At 40.9% G+C, this 19,232-nt stretch overlaps 1 protein-coding gene across 6 annotated transcripts in view; it reads right to left on the reverse strand.

Annotated features, from left to right (window-relative positions):
* The window catches only part of LOC126355736 (U-scoloptoxin(05)-Sm1a), a 1,173,513-nt gene that overhangs the window by 1,049,924 nt on the left and 104,357 nt on the right, over positions 1 to 19,232 (reverse strand). The window lies entirely within an intron of this gene.

Genomic DNA, 19,232 nt, shown 5'->3' on the forward strand with positions numbered 1-19,232 from the left:
CCAATGAGCAGGTACATACCAGTTAAAATACTAACTGGGGATAACAGGAAAGACTTTCAAAACTATGTACGTATAAAGAACATTCGAGAAGCTGGAAGTCAGATAATAGCCACTCTACCTTTGCTAAACACCTGATAAACCATGGACACGTACCATCCAATATAGGATATGTCATGAAAATTATTGCAATGAACAATTAAATAAAAAGCTCATGACATTACAGGAAAACTATTATATACAAAGAGCCCTTGAAATGAAAAAGAAAGTAGTTATTGACTAAATCAATAAAACCAGTAAGTCATTGCTTATGTTAGCAACTAAAACTATAACAAAGAGAAATGCGAAACATAACCAGAATAAATAATTAATGAAATTTCCTCTCTCTTTCTCTCCCTCTCTCCCCCTTCTCTCTCTCTCCTCTCTCTCTCTCTCTCTCTCTCTCTCTCACACACACACACACACACACACACACAGAGCCGGTCGGTGTGGCCAAGCGGTTCTAGGCGCTTCAGTCTAGAACCGCAGCACTGCGGTCGCACGTTCGAATCCGCCCTCGGGCAGGGCTGTGTGTGACGTCCTTAGGTTAGTTAGGTTTAAGTAGTTCTAAGTTCTAGGGGACTGATGACCTCCGATGTTAAGTCCCATAGTGCTCAGAGCTACTTTTGAACACACACACAGACACACACACACACACACACACACACACACACACACACACACACACACAGACAAAACAAATGAAAATATCAAATTGTACACACAACATAAAACGAAGGACGAAAAATAAAAACACAGCGACAGTGGTCAACAGTACACACTGTAATCACACAAACGTTCAACGCACAATGAAAAGTGCAAGTGAAGTGTTGTAATAAATGTGGCTGCAAAAATAACGGAAACAGGCCCTCTTGAACATGGGGACCCCATAAACACGTCTCCAGGACCACAGACTCACATGGACTAGCAACAGTGGATATCGTAAGTAACGCCAAACGATAATCTAACCTCACGAAATTTGTGCTACAAAAGTTGCTTATAATATAAAAGATACGAGGGAAACGTGGGAAAACGTATCATAATAACATATTTGTAACTACCACATAATGCACTATATATATCAAGCCACTGAAGATGCTTCAGAAGAAAGAAGCGAAACTTGAATGGGAGAAAATCCATTGCCGTTCACTTAGTTAAAAAATGGAAAATACCTATATGCATTATTAATGAGTGTAAACCTTAAACAGACTAATGAGCGACTCAATTACAAATACCCAGCAGTATGAGGATAATTCGGGATATTAGACTGGATAGAATACACGACTGCAGTCCGTAATATGGTGTCGCCCTCACTTCGTAAACTTAAACAGGATATTCGTAGAATCAGTAACACTCCCCATACTTGTTTATTTTTATTCTATTCACCAAGGACTTTATGGTGACACAGCACATTCCGGTGGAACTGATTACGAATGCTTGTCAGCAACATACTTTTAACGTTCGCTATTACCATGGCTACAGTCCGATAAGCATATATACTACTATATCTAGAGATGTCAAACTACCGTCGACTGCCACAGACTATCAAGCAAGCGTAGACGACCGTAGATTTCCTATCAGCTTTTGTCAGTAAACGTCGTACCCGCGTTACCTGTACGTTAGGTGTGTTGTATGACCATAGGGCGTTACCTTATAACGACAATTTTCTCTACACATCCGATCACTCTTTCTACATTCCTCTAAAAACTGTATGCGGTTAACTCTCTATAAACTGAATGAGGAAGTGGTTAACTATCTAAAAGCTAAATGAGGATATATAAAGGATTAGATCACATAGGGAACATTCTTCTTCTACATAGTTATCCTCCTGTCTGTTACTTGAAACTAAACGTTATTTATAGCAAAACTGAAACTGTCAATGTTTAATTCAGGTTTTAGTCGAAAACCGCTGACGTAACGTCAGGGCTGCTGAAGTAAAAATAAAGAAAACAATACAGATTTACCGCACAGCGTTATAAAATGCAACTTTTCCAATAAAAAGTAAAATAAAAAATCTACAAAACAAAAATGTATCAAACATCACTTCAGTCCTTTGCCAGAAATATATCAGGCATGCTTCATTTTCAGTACTAACAGAAAACTCTCGCCTTTCATCATGATGAAGCACGCTGTATTGAGTATAAAATAAAGAAAAATTTATAAATTTTTTATGTTTGTGCCTGTGAACTGTACTTGTATCAAAAGTAACTGCTTTGCTTACATAAAAGGGCAGAACTTAAGCGATGAACTAATTTTTATTGCCTATAAATTCCAATTCATATTTTATGAGAATATAAAGTACACACTGGACTAACACTGAATGTGGTTCTAATTATTTGCAAAACAAACAGCCAAAGAAAAAAAAATAACTAACGAAGAGAAGTAGTCGGCTCCCAGTGTCTCCTTTACACATTAATATTTTATGTTTCTATCCTTACCAATGCTACCATTATAGCAAGTAATGCTACCATTTACTACGGCATTTAAGCAGTGCATCAAAGCTACAAAAACCGTATTTTTTGACGGCCGCAACTCTAATCGTACTCCATGTTTGCTATATCGCATTCTCTATCGTTACAGACGAAATGAAGGTAAACTGAAGATAACTAAATCTTCAACTCTTATATTACTGTCCGAGTAGCACAGCATAAATACTCGATTACAACCAAATTAAATCCATTTTATATCACTGCATAACGAAGCCCCTTCTCAAAATCGTTTTCTGTATCGGGAATGCAACTTTAAAAAGATATTCCTCAAAATAGCAGAGAAATAAAATTTCTTTCACACTTCAAAAGACAGCAAATGGTCCACCTTCTATCAGAGTGGCTCTCCCTTCCATATACTTACCTTAAGCTCATTTTTTCATCCTCTTCTCTCCCCCAGTAAATATCCCTCCCTGTTATGCACCGAGCCCACTACTGAATGTATGTTCTTTCTTAAGAGATGCTGTCATTGTCACTTCAGTTTTCTTCTCTTTCATTATAACTCATGTTTCTGATGATACAAACATTATTTAAAATGTATTAAACTAATCAATGTTTTCTTTCCCTTCACATATTTTATTATTATTATTATTATTATTATTATTATTATTATTATTATTACTGTATTATCATTACTATTAATGCAAATTATTGTTATTAATATTATTGACTACTATTATTCGTCTTGGAAACTATAGTTGTTCTCATAGCAATTTGTCACATGTACGTATTTGACCCCGAGCCATGCATAGAAACTAAAAAAGTTTTTGTAGCATTTTCTTATATCAGTTGTTCTTCGTCCATTGTGAGAGATGGCCTTTAAGTCCTAATCTGGTCTGGCTAAATAAACAATAAAAAACTAATGTGCAGCAGTCACGTTCGTCCATGGAGATGCATCATGGCACGTGCTGTAAAAGAAGTTGGGAAGCATCCTGATCTGTCTGATGTAGAGGGTGGTCCCGTGATAATATTACAAACTTTCAGGGAAGATGGGGAAGGGTAAACGTATCAAATTCAGGTAAGGGTCCCTGGCCTGGATACGACAGGGTCGAAAGTTGTAAGCGATACCTCTGACAGTGAACCTCTTCTACTGCAAGCTCTTTGCTTTCCATATTTTGGGAGGATGTAGTATTGACCAATGAAAAGAAAATATGTAAAGGAAACATTTGTTCTAGAGTCCACAGCTTAAGCGGTATGAGCAATTTTTCATCTTCACTTTTGTGAAACACGTCTATTTTACTGAACAATGTGCGTAACATAACACTTAAAAGTCCTAATTTATTGCAGATGATAATCTGCAGCAAAACGTCACCTGTACTGAAACAGTCAGACAGCCACATAACCATCAGTATATAATAAGAAGATATATTTTATATATTTTTCTGTTAATATTGTTGTGTTAATCCATACATACTCTAAAAATCTATGTCTATGTGTATTTGTGTGTGTGTGTGTGTGTGTGTGTGTGTGTGTGTGTGTGTGTGTGTGTGTGTATCGATTGGTTTGGGACAAAATGTGGAACACACATCTCATGCTGAACCAGTGCACCCATTTGAACCAAACTTGGTGCCCATATACCTTTCTGTCAGGTCAGTCTATAATCGCTGTCGGGCTAAGAACCATCCACCTATCAAAGAGGTTGCGAGTGAAAAAGAACTGTAGCCCGTTGTGCGTTAATTCCCAGACTCTATTCGTCCACTATTTGAGAACGAGCGCACTTAGCGACTTGCATTCGACTTAACACATACTTTCACACGAATTATTTTTTCTATCTGACGACCGCAACAAGATGGTTTAATGGAAAATGTTTATCGATTACTTTTTATCCGCTGTTCATGCAGTACAAGTACAAGAGATATGACGTTATAATTTATTACTTTTTCATAACTAAATCCATTCGAACACATACTGCAGAAAGTATACATTAATGCCGCTAAACGCACCTACAAAAAGATATCATTATAAGATACATAGTTCAGGAAAAATGACGTCATAAACGTTAAGCACAAAGCGAGACACCGATTGGAACGGGCGAGCACGCACAATTATAAATCAATACCTTGGCAAGGCCGGGTTTCTCTGCTAGTACTTTCATAAAAGTAAATACCATGAACTCAAAACTGTTAAGTATTATTATGCGAAATATAAGAGATTAGAAGCTTTCGAAATGTGGTGCTACAGAAGAATGCTGAAGATAAGGTGGATAGATCACGTAACTAATGAGGAGGTATTGAATAGGATTGGGGAGAAGAGAAGTTTGTGGCACAACTTGACTAGAAGAAGGGATCGGTTGGTAGGACATGTTTTGAGGCATCAAGGGATCACAAATTTAGCATTGGAGGGCACCGTGGAGGGTAAAAATCATAGAGGGAGACCAAGAGATGAATACACTAAGCAGATTCAGAAGGATGTAGGTTGCACTAGGTACTGGGAGATGACGAAGCTTGCACAGGATAGAGGAGCATGGAGAGCTGCATCAAACCAGTCTCAGGACTGAAGAAAACAACAACAACAACAACATATTTCTATGTTGTTTGACAAAATAAGTAAATCCACTGACGATGGTAAACTACGTCGGAATATGTTTGCTTGTTAAAAAGGAACAATTTGTCTTTTATCCAGGCAGAACCACATTTCTGTAATTATACGTATGTTAGGAAGCAATAAAAGACAAAAGACAACTTTATGTATGAGACGAATCATGATCCAATGATATAATATTGCGATAGATAGTACTTCTCATGACTAATTTTCCCTGATATTTCTAAAGATGACAGTAAAAACGTTTAAACACCAAGACGACTCTTGTTATTGGCTACCTAAACCGCGGAAATGATGTGCTCAGTTATTTAAGTGTGCTGTGTTTTTTGCCTCAACTGGGAAGCCTACACCGAACCTGATAGCACGCTACCATCTTCACGAAGTAATTTGGCCTCGAGGCATGCATTACGACTATTACTGCTAACCATTAACACCGTGGTGCGTGAAGCTGGAAAAGGAAACACTTGAGCCGGCCTCAGTGGCGTTCTCATTGCCCACAAGAGCAGAATTTTGCCTGATGCTTGATATTCTGGTAGCAAAAGTGTGGAGGTAGGTAGGTACAGAAGCATATTTCAGCACAGCAATCCCACGGAGTCCTCGTGGAAAGGGATCAGCCACAATTCGTCGTGTATCATGTATATAGATGCGGGACGTCTGTCATCACTACTGAGTGTGATTTGAGGGCTGAGCTGTATGCGGACAGCATCCTCCAACCCGTTGGCTAGCCATACAGTCAACATTTCGACGGTGTGTTCGTCTTTAAGTACGATAACCCATCAATATGTACCACCGCTTTCGTAAACACATTCCTTTTGGAGGTTGGAATCAACCGACAAGGAGTGTTTGCGGTATCTGCTGACATGAAAGTTGGGGCTAGTTGAAACTTGAAAACCTGCAGTTGTCACAAGAAACCTCAAGAGTTCCACACTGGAAGAGTGGGTGAGGCCTAGGCAGCATCGTTTTGATTACCTTGTAAACAGCATGCCAAAGAAGATCCAAGAGTGTCGCAGTGCAAGAGCTGGAGCGATACGGTACACGATTAAATGAAACAACCAGTTTACTGTAACCAGTCACTGTTTATTTATCTCCACGACGAGTTTCAATGGTTTAAACTTTTGAAACGCCACGCAGAGGTAAATAAATAGTGGCTGGTTACAGTAAACTTCTTGTTTCATTTAATGTCAATCAGTCACGGTAAAGCCTAACTTAAAATGTTCAAATTTAAAGTAACGGTACACGATGTTTCTCAGCAACAGATTTTGATCTTCACAGATGTGAAAAAAGTGCCACTATTGTTGTTAGAGTTAGTTTTGTTTTTACTTCATACCGAACTTGTTTCTTATAATTTTCATAAAGGTTATTATTTCATTCCTTCCTCCCGTTGAATCTTAGATATGTAGATGTTGCAAAACGTTTACTGAGCAGATTATATAGAATCTGATCAGAAGTGTCCGGACATCTATTTGTGAACATTAATATGGGATATGGGATGTGTCAGTCCTACTGCTTTATGGCGGCTTGAAATCTGCTGGGGGACACTTTCAATGATGTGTCTAAATGGCTGTAGAGAAATGGCACCCCAGTGTTCCAGCAAAAACCGAATCCTGAGAAGGTAGGGATATTGGACGCTGAGGTTTGGAGCAAAATCGACGTTCTAACTCATGCCAAAGCTGTCACACGGAGTTCAAGTCGGGATTGTGAACAGACAAGTCCCTTTGACGAACGTTATTTTCCAGAAACCATTGCTGCACACATGCTACTTTCACGCAAGGTGCATTGTCAAGCTGATACAATCATCGTTTCCGAATTGTTGCTCCACTTTACGCACGGCACAATGCTATAAAATATGTTCATATCATTCCACATGTAGCGTTCTCTTAAACACAGTAAGGGGGCTTTACCATAACTACGAAAACACCACTACATAGCAACACCACTTCTTCTGTACTTCACTGTTGCCACTATGTATGACGGCAGGCGACGTCAAAAAGTTGTTCAAATGACTCTGAGCACTATGGCACTTAACATCTGAGGTTGTTCAGTCCCCTTGAACTTAGAACTACTTAAACCTAACTAACCTAAGGACATCACACACATCCATGCCCGAGGCAGGATTCGAACCTGCGATCGTAGCAGCAGCGCGGTTCCAGACTGAAGCGCTCGGCCACAACGGCCGCCCAGGCGACGTCTTCCAGACTTTCGCACAAACCCAAACTCTTGCATCGGGTCGCTAGATTATATACCGTGAGTCATCACTCCAAATGACTCTTTCCCACTCATTGATTTTTCAATGGCTCCGCTCTTTTGTGTGTCACTTAGTACTGGCTACAGAAATGTGAAGGTTACGAGGAGACACTCTACCACTACACCCTATTCTTTTTAACGCTCTTCACAGTCCCTGTGGTACATGGGCTGTTGGTAACACACCACCCTCCAAAATGTTCTACGATCCCAAACAGTCAGTATATTAGGTCTGTCTGTTTCCACCTCACTGTCACAACACCAACACTCCACTTCGACAGCTTTAGAATTATCGAAATGTCCCTAATTGATCTGTTACACAAGTGACACCGAATGACTAGCGCTGTTCGAAGTCACTTAGCTCGCCTCACTCGTCCATTTTACTGTTACTGCTGCACTGCTGACAACACGGTACTCCCCGACTTCAATTTATGTTGTTGGATACGACTGTTGTGCCACCTAGTGGTCAATTCCATACTGCATAGGATTGAGTTGGGTTCTTTGGGGGAAAGAGACCAAACAGCGAGGTCATCGGTCTCATCGGATTAGGGAAGGACGGGGAAGGAAGCCCTGCCGTGCCCTTTCAAAGGAACCATTCCGTCATTTGCCTGGAGCGATTTAGGGAAATCACGGAAAACCTAAATCAGGATGACCGGGCGCGGGTTTGAATCGTCGTCCTCCCGAATGCGAGTCCAGTGTGCTAACCACTGCGCCACCTCGCTCGGTCACATTGTATAGATGTTTCCTCATACATGTGATCAGATTTTGCGTTTCGTCCATTCCTGAGCTGCCCACTCAAATCTATTATACTTAATTGCAATTACCGTCCTGAACGGATCGTGATTAATCATGTACTTATTACATAAATTCAGTGTTGTGTGTTTAAGCAGCGAACCACGGTCAGCTGTGATATAACTAGACGAATAAATGAGTGTTGGATAGGGTGGCATGTGGCTCATTATAATACCATGTTACGTACAAGTTTGACATTCAATGCACTGGTAAATAAATGATGATACTAAGCGTTAGTGTTAAACGACCAGTACCTTGACTGTTTATCTGTTGCTGTCTTCAAATATTATTCAACAAGAATGGTAAAGGAACATGTCAGTATCCTTCGCATGTACATTTGAAATTCAGTCAGTTGCTCAAAGCAAAAATTATGGTTTGCAAGAACTTCCGTAACTTAAATCTGTGCGTTTTTGGCAAGTCTGTCAAGTCACTTGCACACGAAAATATCATTCCGTTTCAATAACGGTGAACACTGTCTAATTTCTCGTTACACTTCTTTTGTCTATTACAGTGAGAAAGAATGAAACGGAGCTTCTTGTATATCTCGGCGCTTGTAAGTTTTCGATGGAATATGTTTTGCTGTTCCGTTCGTGGGTCATGTGAAAGGAGGAAGTTTGACAAGTATTTACCAGTAGAACATATAAAATACTCTTCAGTCTAACGCCATAAATAACAATATCGACTTAAAAAGAATTAACCAAATGTAACTAATTTTTGGTACCCTAACTAGTACAGCGATAACTAACATTTCAAAGACGATGACAGTATTTGAGCTACGAGTTCTACAGGTACAGCTTACAGGCAATGAACTTAAAACACAAAGCTCAGGCATTACTTTGAAAGAAAGAATTATCAAACTTACGTAATTTTTAGATATAAATGTTTGTGATTGAATGCAGATTGTAAGTCTTAGTTAACGATTTCAAGCATCAGTAATGTATTAATATGAGGTTATGTAGTTGTAGCTGTAAGCGAATCAACGTATATAATTAACGCAATGAATCTCACAGCGAGGTTTTGTTGTGAAACTCTTTGAAACAGTACGTTAGAGTGAGATTCCAAACCCGATCCCTGCCTTCTAAGGGGTACACTCTTACCAACTGATTCGTGTCGCGACATGTAACTACCCACTTTGACAACTTCAGCGTCCACAAAACTAAAGCAGTTTTAGGGGATTGTGTGTTCAGTCGAAATACCTCATTTGGTAATAGCTCTGACCGCGAACGGCTAGGGTCTAGGTTACACACCTTGACTAAGTACGTAAACAAGTAATCTGCAACTAACGTTTCTTCATTGTTACTGACTTACAATTAACAAATAGGTGCTATAACTGATTTGTTTCATTCCTGAACTTATTTGTATGGAGTGGAGCCATGTATGGAAGTGAAACACGGACAATAAACGTTTTAGACAAGAAGAGAATATAAGCCTTTGAAATGTGACACTACAGAAGAACGCTGAAGATTTGATGGGTAGATCACGTAAATAATGAGGAGGTACTGAATGGCATTGGGCAGAAGAGAACTTTATGGCACAACCTGACTAGAAGAAGGGATCGGGTAGTAGGACACTTCTGAGGCGTCAAGGGATCACCAATTTAGTACTGGAGTGAAGTAGGGCGGGGGGGGGGGGGGGGGGAGGGGTAAAAGCCGTCGCGGGAGACCAAGAGATGTGTACAGTAAGGTTGCAATAGTTACTCGGAGATGAAGAGGCTTGCACGTGCTAGAGTAGCATGGAGAGCTGCATCATACCAGTCTTTTGACTAAAGACAACAACAAAAACACCAACAACTGACTTGTTAAAAAAATTAACCAAATGTTTTGAAAAGGTGGTAAGTTATTCTTTCCTTTTTCTTCGATAATTTACCAAGTGAATACACAATGTTTATGGACTGAATGTGAACAGAACAAAGACAAAATGCACAGACAGACACGACATATGTTATATGTTATATGTTAAGACATCTGAGAATAACTTCGATGACAGTAGAAGAGGACAAAGATTGAAATATAACCAACAATTAATTGAGGCTCTTGGGTGCAAGTGCTACTCTGAGATGCAAAGGTTCTTACAGGAGAAAAAGACGTGATGAGCCACATAAAACCAACCAGAAGACCGATGACGCAAAAAATTACCAATTTCATCATGAGCGCAATATTTTTGTTGCACCTTCATGGTTGGTAAGCTTGATTATTCCAAGCATCATATAAAGAATTTCACCAATGTACAGAGTACAGTTCATTGTTGACAACCGTCTGAATTGCTCAGTGTGTCGACTGCGACTGAAAGTCGAGAAAACCAAGTTTTGTTCTGTTACTAAACATCTCCATTGAAGGGTTGGACTGCGCCAGAAATCGAAAAAGAATTGCATAATGTTCACGTGGACTCTCCTTCGTCATTGAAGGTCATTTTCTTTTGAATTAATGAATTTAAACGTAATCTGTAGAAAAATGAAAAAAATTGTATGAGCCAATCACAAAGAAGATCAGCTTGTATTCCGGAGAACTTTAGGAACAAGTAAGGTGCCAGTTTTCCTGTGCGTTATTTCATTTGTTAGAAGATAAGTAGGAGAGAGACAAACTTAAACAAATATTTTTACATGGTTGACCACAATAAATTCTTTGAAATTCTGATGACAACAGGAGCAGAGTAGAGGGATCGAAAAGTTTGGCCAGTAGATACGGGAATAGAAGGGCTTAAAAGGCAAGCAGTGGAAGGGAATGAGGTAAGGCTGTAGCCTATACCCGATGTCATTCTATCTGTAATGACAAGTACGTGGTAAAGAAAAACAAGGAGAAATTTGTTGGTGGAATCAACGTTCAGGAAGGAGAAATAAAAAAACGCCGATGAACATTGACAAGAAGAGGGGACAGGATAACAGGACATCTGTTAAGACATCAGGATATAACTTGCATGGCGCTAGATGCAGCTAACTGTAGGGGAAGACAGATATTGGAATACATCCAGCAAATAGTTGAGGACGTAGGTTACAAGTAGTACTTTCAGATAAAAAGGTTGACACATTAGAGGAACTGATGAATATATTGAAAGAAGGGACTCAAGGTTTGTCAATTTGGTAACGGAAGGAAGTAAAATGGTTAGAGAGAGACCAAGATATGATTACAATAAGCCAGTAGTGTGCAACAGTTATGCAGAATTGAAGAGGCTTGCACAGGATGGAATAATGTGGAGTGCTGTATCGAGATATTCCTCGAACTCAAGGCCACTACCAAAACAACAGGGGTTGAATGATGAACTTCATTATTGTATATTACTGGCATGATTTCGGCCTTAAGTCATTATCAAGAGAAACACTGTAAACATTTTTGGACAAATGTGTAGAAAGCGAGAAGGACCAAAAATTTAACGTCAGTATGCCATTACAATATCAGCATAAAAATTATCGGAGTAATGCTATTTATATGTTTGGTATAATTAGACTTTTTTAAACGAAGTCATCGTCTAGGTCTATAGAACTAGGTGTCACAGCGTGAAGGTAAGTACAAAATCACCGAAACATATGGCAGATATGTAGTATAAGTTTTCCACCCATAAAGCAAATGCGCCACAGAAAGAACAACAATTCAGTAGTTACATGTGAACTCAACGTTATTTGAAAAATACTACGGAAGTTACTTTTGGACCGTTGGACAAACACGAACATTGTGGGTTATATATCTGCAGTATATAATGCATGATTACGGAAACATCATGGATACATTAAATAGTACATCTTTGGAAGAAATATGTTATCTGTGAATACACCTTTGGAAGAACAGTGTTATCTGTACATACAAAGAGTAAAAGATGTGCTTATAGCAGAAAAATATGACATCATGCTGAAAGGAGTACTCTATATCGTATACTGGCTTGAATGAGAAACATCCATACAGCAGTGCAATGTGTCACATATAAACATAGCATTGAAAATTAAGAAAATTTGCCATTGAAACATTATGTGTTGTAACCAATATGTTGTGAAAGAGGTATAATGCATGAAATATAACATATTAAAGGCACACATCATACAATGATCGGATGTTTGTAGATATAGAGCGAGGGGGGTGTACGGGGCAATGGGTCATGCAATACAGTCAAGTATAAGGCATTTGGAAATGGTGTTAGGGGCAGGTGTGGAACAGTTGTCAGTGGGATAAAAGTACAAGTATTAGAAGCAGGGAGAGAGGGGTGGAGGAGCTGACATGGAATCAGGGATTAAATGGGTGGGAAGCATACTGTCTTCCACACATATATCGGTGATTCTGTGTTTATCTTCAGTGTGGGACACCCAGTTCAATAGTTCTTGACGATGTGTTCTGTTAACGAAGTCTAATTATACGCAACATGTGAGTGGTATCAGTTCGACAATTTTTAATCTGACCTTTTAATGGCATACTCATGTTATATTTCTGGTCATTCTCACTTTCTACGCTTTTGTTTAAGGCCGAAATCATGATAGTAAAATAAAACAAATAATTTTGTACAGTAAGACGACGGAAATATTCAAACATTGTCACATGAGTGTGGGTCAAAAATATAAAAAGATTATCAGCAACAGCAGCGCCATCCTAACGTTACAGTGATCTAGACAGGAGCACTGGCGTTACTGGTATCGCTTACTTTCCACAATAATAGCAGCGTTGTGACCTATACAGATTGTTAGCGTATTAATAGACGTCTCGCCGGCTAAACCTGTGTCTACTTCCTGAGCAGGACCTAACTTCCATTGTTCCCGATAAATACAACATTACACGTTGCGTTTAGAACATCATACGATAATTCATCTTGTCAAAAACTTCAAGAGTTTTTTTTTGTAATTTCCTTTCTTCTGAATTAGCACAGAATGTAAAATATCTGCCGTTTACGGAATTGCTACACTATGCAAAAAGCATATATGCTCTTGGAGTAATGACACGGTCTATGAGAATGCCTGAAGTCTCGCAGCCTTATTCACAGTCACAAGAAGCAGCTGGAATGCTTGGTAAGAAATATTAGGTCAAATGCCATTCTCAAGTTTTTTTGGAACAGCGATGGAACTCTTTATGAAATCTTTCAGTGCTGCGAAGCACGTTCACGCATTGTCCGACTTCATGCTGTCCATATTATGAGACACTCAGAGAGATGTATGAGGTATGTTTCGGCCAATGAGATGTTTTCCAGCCACGTTCTTTAAGCGTAACCTTCAACACTTGGAAATATGCATGCCAGTCTCAAAGAACAACAGAATTCCTGGGCGTCCCGACGTAAGTGCGTGCGCGTCGGTGAAGTCCTGTCTTTATAGCCCTGGGCGCTCATTACGACCCGAATAGAAAAGTAGTTGGTACCTTCTGCTGACCTAATGAAGCCGTTACGATTAGGTTGCGTTTATGGGCTACAATTTTGTAGCCTGTGGCGAATCTTCGTGTTTCATTTTTTGTTAGCTGCTCTCATACTTGCCATGGCAGGAGCAATTGATGGTTCTCTCCATACCCTCCCCCTGAAATAATCCCGTAACATAAACTTCAGTGAGTCTTTAGTTTCTCCTTCACAGTATATTATACTTAATATCTACCAATCTTTCCTTTCTTCAATGTAAGTCTTTATAACACCGTGGCTTCTCTGTGGTGTGCGAATTTCTTACTATTCTATTGTTGTTATCTTCAGACGATACGAGTCCGTTGGAGATGAAGTTGGTTCAGTTGTTGCCGAAAGAATTCGTTGATTTCACTCCACCCTTGCTCACTGATACCAGTTCTTGGGTTCAGCAGAGCTCAACCAAATGTTATATCTCTTGAGTTCTCTAATGACTTCTGTACAGTATCCACTTGTTTACATTGTATCAGCCCAGGTACTCAGGATGACTACGTGATATATCCCATCCACAGGACCGAAGAAGCATGGCAGCTGGTTCGCATAAGAGCGCTGGACTATCGGAGAAGGACTGAGAGAGGTATATTACCAAACATCCGCTCAGTGAGAAACAGCTCGTGAGAATTGCTATGGATTTTTACTCCCATGCGGGAAGTGGAAATCGGAAAAGTGCTGAAACACTATTTTGGGCCATGTCGCATGTTTCGTCGCTTGTCAGATGTCACAAACGTAGTCGACGATTATGACCCTGAACAAAGAGGACAGAAGCGCAGAGACGTTGTACGTGTACTCCATAAGAAGTCCTACTACAGTCCATTGGTGAAAATCGACAATCAGAGGTCCAAGGAAACTGAAGATCAACTGGACGTCAGCGTAGGTTCGGCTGGAGAGTCTAGCTTCAATGGTCATCACTGTGAAAACGATAACAATACGAACAGAACGTGAGGATTCCCCAGTTCAGCCATACAGAGGACCATCGACAAGAGATAGGTCCAGTGTGTTGTATTTTGTGCCAATTAGAGCTTCTGAAACAGTGAGTCGCGTTTTCTGCATGACAGGAACCAAAGCCGGTAGCTGCACAGCTTGCAGTGTGGCGTGGTGATTAATGTCGCTGAGTTGCTGTATTACGTCTGGCAGGTTTTCCAAAGATCTTTTAGATTTGCACATCATGTAATACTGGATATTAACAATAATATCAGTTTCCTGGAATATTTGAAGTTTGTAGAAGCATCTGCACTCCTCGTCCTGGAGTTCAGTTCTTTTTTAGATCTACATCGGTGTCAATAATAAACGTATTTTCAGTGTAAAGTGTTATACTTCATTAACGATTCTATCTTCGCCATTTTAATTCATTATGGTTTCAATGTGATAGCTGCCCCTGGCAGCTGTCAGTTAGCAGCCTTCAATTGGAACATTATTACTGTTTTAGGCGTTTGGTAATGTAGGTGATGACAGCGGAGTTGTCTGATCTATCACAAGCACTTTGTCACTTCATAGGTGCAGTCATGTGACATGGTCACAATAATACAGAAAGTGTGACCGAAGATAACTTGTGGATCAGACCAGGGAAAAAATCCTACTGCAAGCTTTCAAAAATAGTAATGGCCCTCAACTACGTACCCTCAGACTCAAAGTTGAAATGTAAAGAGTTTTGGCGCGTTTCATTGCAATTAAATAAAATCGGCAGGTACTATTTTTAACGACTTTAAATGATGAGCACGAGCACAGAATTGCAAACCACTTACTGGTGTCGATGGTTCAGCAATAAAAAAAAATATAAGGTGAATAACAGGGAAACAATTGATTACTACTTCACGTAATTAGTTATGAACACCAACGTAGCTTACGAGATATTCACTTCTAAACGCATACTACGACTTCACTGAAGAAGCCACGGAAATCTCGCAAGTGTACAAGTCGGCACTACGAAATACACTCCTGGAAATTGAAATAAGAACACCGTGAATTCATTGTCCCAGGAAGGGGAAACTTTATTGACACATTCCTGGGGTCAGATACATCACATGATCACACTGACAGAACCACAGGCACATAGACACAGGCAACAGAGCATTCACAATGTCGGCACTAGTACAGTGTATATCCACCTTTCGCAGCAATGCAGGCTGCTATTCTCCCATGGAGACGATCGTAGAGATGCTGGATGTAGTCCTGTGGAACGGCTTTCCATGCCATTTCCACCTGGCGTCTCAGTTGGACCAGCGTTCGTGCTGGACGTGCAGACCGCGTGAGACGACGCTTCATCGAGTCCCAAAAATGCTCAATGACGGACAGATCCGGAGATCTTGCTGGCCAGCGTAGTTGACTTACACCTTCTAGAGCACGTTGGGTGGCACGGGATACATGCGGACGTGCATTGTCGTGTTGGAACAGCAAGTTCCCTTGCCGGTCTAGGAATGGTAGAACGATGGGTTCGATGACGGTTTGGATGTACCGTGCACTATTCAGTGTTCCCTCGACGATCACCAGAGGTGTACGGCCAGTGTAGGAGATCGCTCCCCACAGCATGATGCCGGGTGTTGGCCCTGTGTGCCTCGGTCGTATGCAGTCCTGATTGTGGCGCTCACCTGCAAGGCGCCAAACACGCATACGACCATCATTGGCACCAAGGCAGAAGCGACTCTCATCGCTGAAGACGACACGTCTCCATTCGTCCCTCCATTCACGCCTGTCGCGACACCACTGGAGGCGGGCTGCACGATGTTGGAGCGTGAGCGGAAGAAGGCCTTACGGTGTGCGGGACCGTAGCCCAGCTTCATGGAGACGGTTGCGAATGGTCCTCGCCGATACCCCAGGAGCAACAGTGTCCCTAATTTGCTGGGAAGTGGCGGTGCGGTCCCCTACGGCACTGCGTAGGATCCTACGGTCATGGCGTGCATCCGTGCGTCGCTGCGGTCCGGTCCCAGGTCGATGGGCACGTGCACCTTCCGCCAACCACTGGCGACAACATCGATGTACTGTGGAGACCTCACGCCCCACGTGTTGAGCAATTCGGTGGTACGTCCACCCGGCCTCCCGCATGCCCACTATACGCCCTCGCTCAAAGTCCGTCAACTGCACATACGGTTCACGTCCACGCTGTCGCGGCATGCTACCAGTGTTAAAGATTGCGATGGAGCTCCGTATGCTACGGCAAACTGGCTGACACTGACGGCGGCGGTGCACAAATGCTGCGCAGCTAGCGCCATTCGATGGCCAACACCGCGGTTCCTGGTGTGTCCGCTGTGCCGTGCGTGTGATCATTGCTTGTACAGCCCTCTCGCAGTGTCAGGAGCAAGTACGGTGGGTCTAACACACCGGTGTCAATGTGTTCTTTTTTCCATTTCCAGGAGCGTATTTGTATCTCCCGTGACCACACTCAAATTGCTCAAAACTCTCCAAGTATTTCCTGCGACCGTCTATCGTGCCTTCCCCTTCAGCACCCTCCCGTGCGACCCGATGCTCCTCCACCACCCCCACACTGTCTCTCCACTGACTTCTGTAGTCACATACTGTAGTAACGAGCACTGATTGGATAGAGCGCTCCCGCCATGGTTCCAAGCCAACACACACTCACAAAAATATTGAAACACATACGAAATACTGGATTTACATTTAAATAACTTGTAATGAAATAAATATTCCTGCAGTTGGACCATAAACACGTTCAACACACTTTATTAAATACATATACATACATCAAGGGACTATAATCAAAAGTAGGTCAGTAGCCTAATGTCTCCGTGCTTTCTAAAACACAGTAAATATTTGACAAATTTCTTTATGAATAGTATATATCGGATATAAAAAAAAGATATAGACAAATAAATACATTTATAAGCACGCTGCTACAGGTTTTTCGTGTCACTGGGAGTACTTACGGCCTGACGTAATCGATAGCAATCAGCCACTTTGACTTCCAGTAACTCATGTGCTAGTCAAGTTACATGCCTGTAATTCATACCAATTTAGCTTTCTAAAGATACATCGTTCGACAAAATCGGATGAACTGTTTAGATTTTGAAAATGGGTTGCTGGGTGTTCCTTGTATAAATTACAGTCAGATACTAAACTTTAAACTAATGAAGATACTGAAAATCTGATTACACCATCAGACTCGTCGTGCAATAATAGTAATGGACATGTTTTTTAAAGGTATCATGATACCTCTGGATATTATTAATCTCTACATGAAATGAGAAATGTCTGCCATTATGGTTTCACAAAGTCCGCCATCTTTGGCACTCCCGGTGTACAAGTCTCCTACATCGACACAAATCCCATGCCTTGACACAGCGTCAACATGGAAATCCTAGCCACACGGTCGACCTGGACCACGTACTGGGGCTATCCCTCTTTCTCCAGCTAATGTTCGGCACCACGCGGTTGCTGACGAGTCTCAGCTTGCCGAGCTGCCCGTGGAGCCACGCCAACGCCAAACTTAGAATACGACAACTCGCAGGTTTCGTCACATTACCCATCGTAGAAATTGGTTTACCAGCAGATTTTTCCATCCTAGGCTGACAGACCGACTCAAATTCACTTGGTCACTTTCCTTGCAGCATAGTACGAACGTTACTGTTGATGGAAGAAACTTTACTCTTTAGACGCACAAGGAGTTCTGAGTTCTTACGTCACTGCAAGTGAAAATAGAAATCCGGATTCTGTTTCCAGTCCAGTGTACAATTTTAACGTGCATATTTTACACTTCTTAAGCCACATTGCGATTATTATCACTATCATTTACCTCTTTCCTTCTGTAAGGTGTCAGGCTAATCCAACACATATAATTACTGAAAGCCACATCAGCCACTGTAATTTATGAAGAGTTAAATAAGTAATTAAAGATAGTTGAGGGTCACTGTAGACCATTTTTGATAGTTTTTTCTTTTATGAAACTTACTTTAAACCAGATTATAGATGTGATATGGCATAGGTCATCCTTCGGTCCATTATAGAACTTGGAAACCCATTCACGGAATATTTGTTCACATTTTTGTTGAACGTAGTTGGTTTTTATCATCCTGTATTAAAATATTTCCTTTCATCAATAGCACAATTTATAAACAATGTTTTGTGAGTAGAATAAAAATTCCATTGGTAAACGTAACTGCTTTTTCGACACTATTTTACCAGCTAACTAAAAATAGGAAAGCCTTGGACCCCTTCCACTAAATGTAGTTAATACTAAGATTCTTTTACAGGGAGTGCAGTGGAGTTGACAATGACATCATTAAGTATTCGACTATATCATCGCTAGTCTCACTCAGATCTTCTGAACTCTACATGTCATGTGTGGTCTGGCGTCTCCTTACCAGCAACAGGTCCCAGGTTCAAACTAGTCAATTCCCTAAAAAACACGCTCAGATCGTCGTTGCACGAAGGTGGTAGGGAAACACGATTTAGAACAAACAGACACCACGCAGAATGTTAGACTTCCATTTGTGATTGGTGTCTAAAAACAACTTCTGGTGAGTCTTAGAATAAGACCTAATTTCTCTGATAATATTGTCAGCAGCTCATGGTCTTGTAGGTACCAACAGGATGAGAATTGACTATAGTCGACAGACGAATGCCTCCACAGAAAACTTTATTAACTTATTGTCAGATATGCTCTTGATGTATGCTGATGTCAAACAGAGACATGAGACACCCTACTACCCATTGGAACACTCGCACACGCCAAGGCGAAGCAAGATGCTACATCCTTCATTGCATACTTTCTGCTCCTCAATGGTGCGAGGTGAGTCATTGATTAGCACAATGGATTCGAATTCGGCAAGATGA

The sequence above is a fragment of the Schistocerca gregaria genome, chromosome 3, assembly GCF_023897955.1.
Source record: "Schistocerca gregaria isolate iqSchGreg1 chromosome 3, iqSchGreg1.2, whole genome shotgun sequence".
Taxonomy (NCBI): Eukaryota; Metazoa; Arthropoda; class Insecta; order Orthoptera; family Acrididae; genus Schistocerca; species Schistocerca gregaria.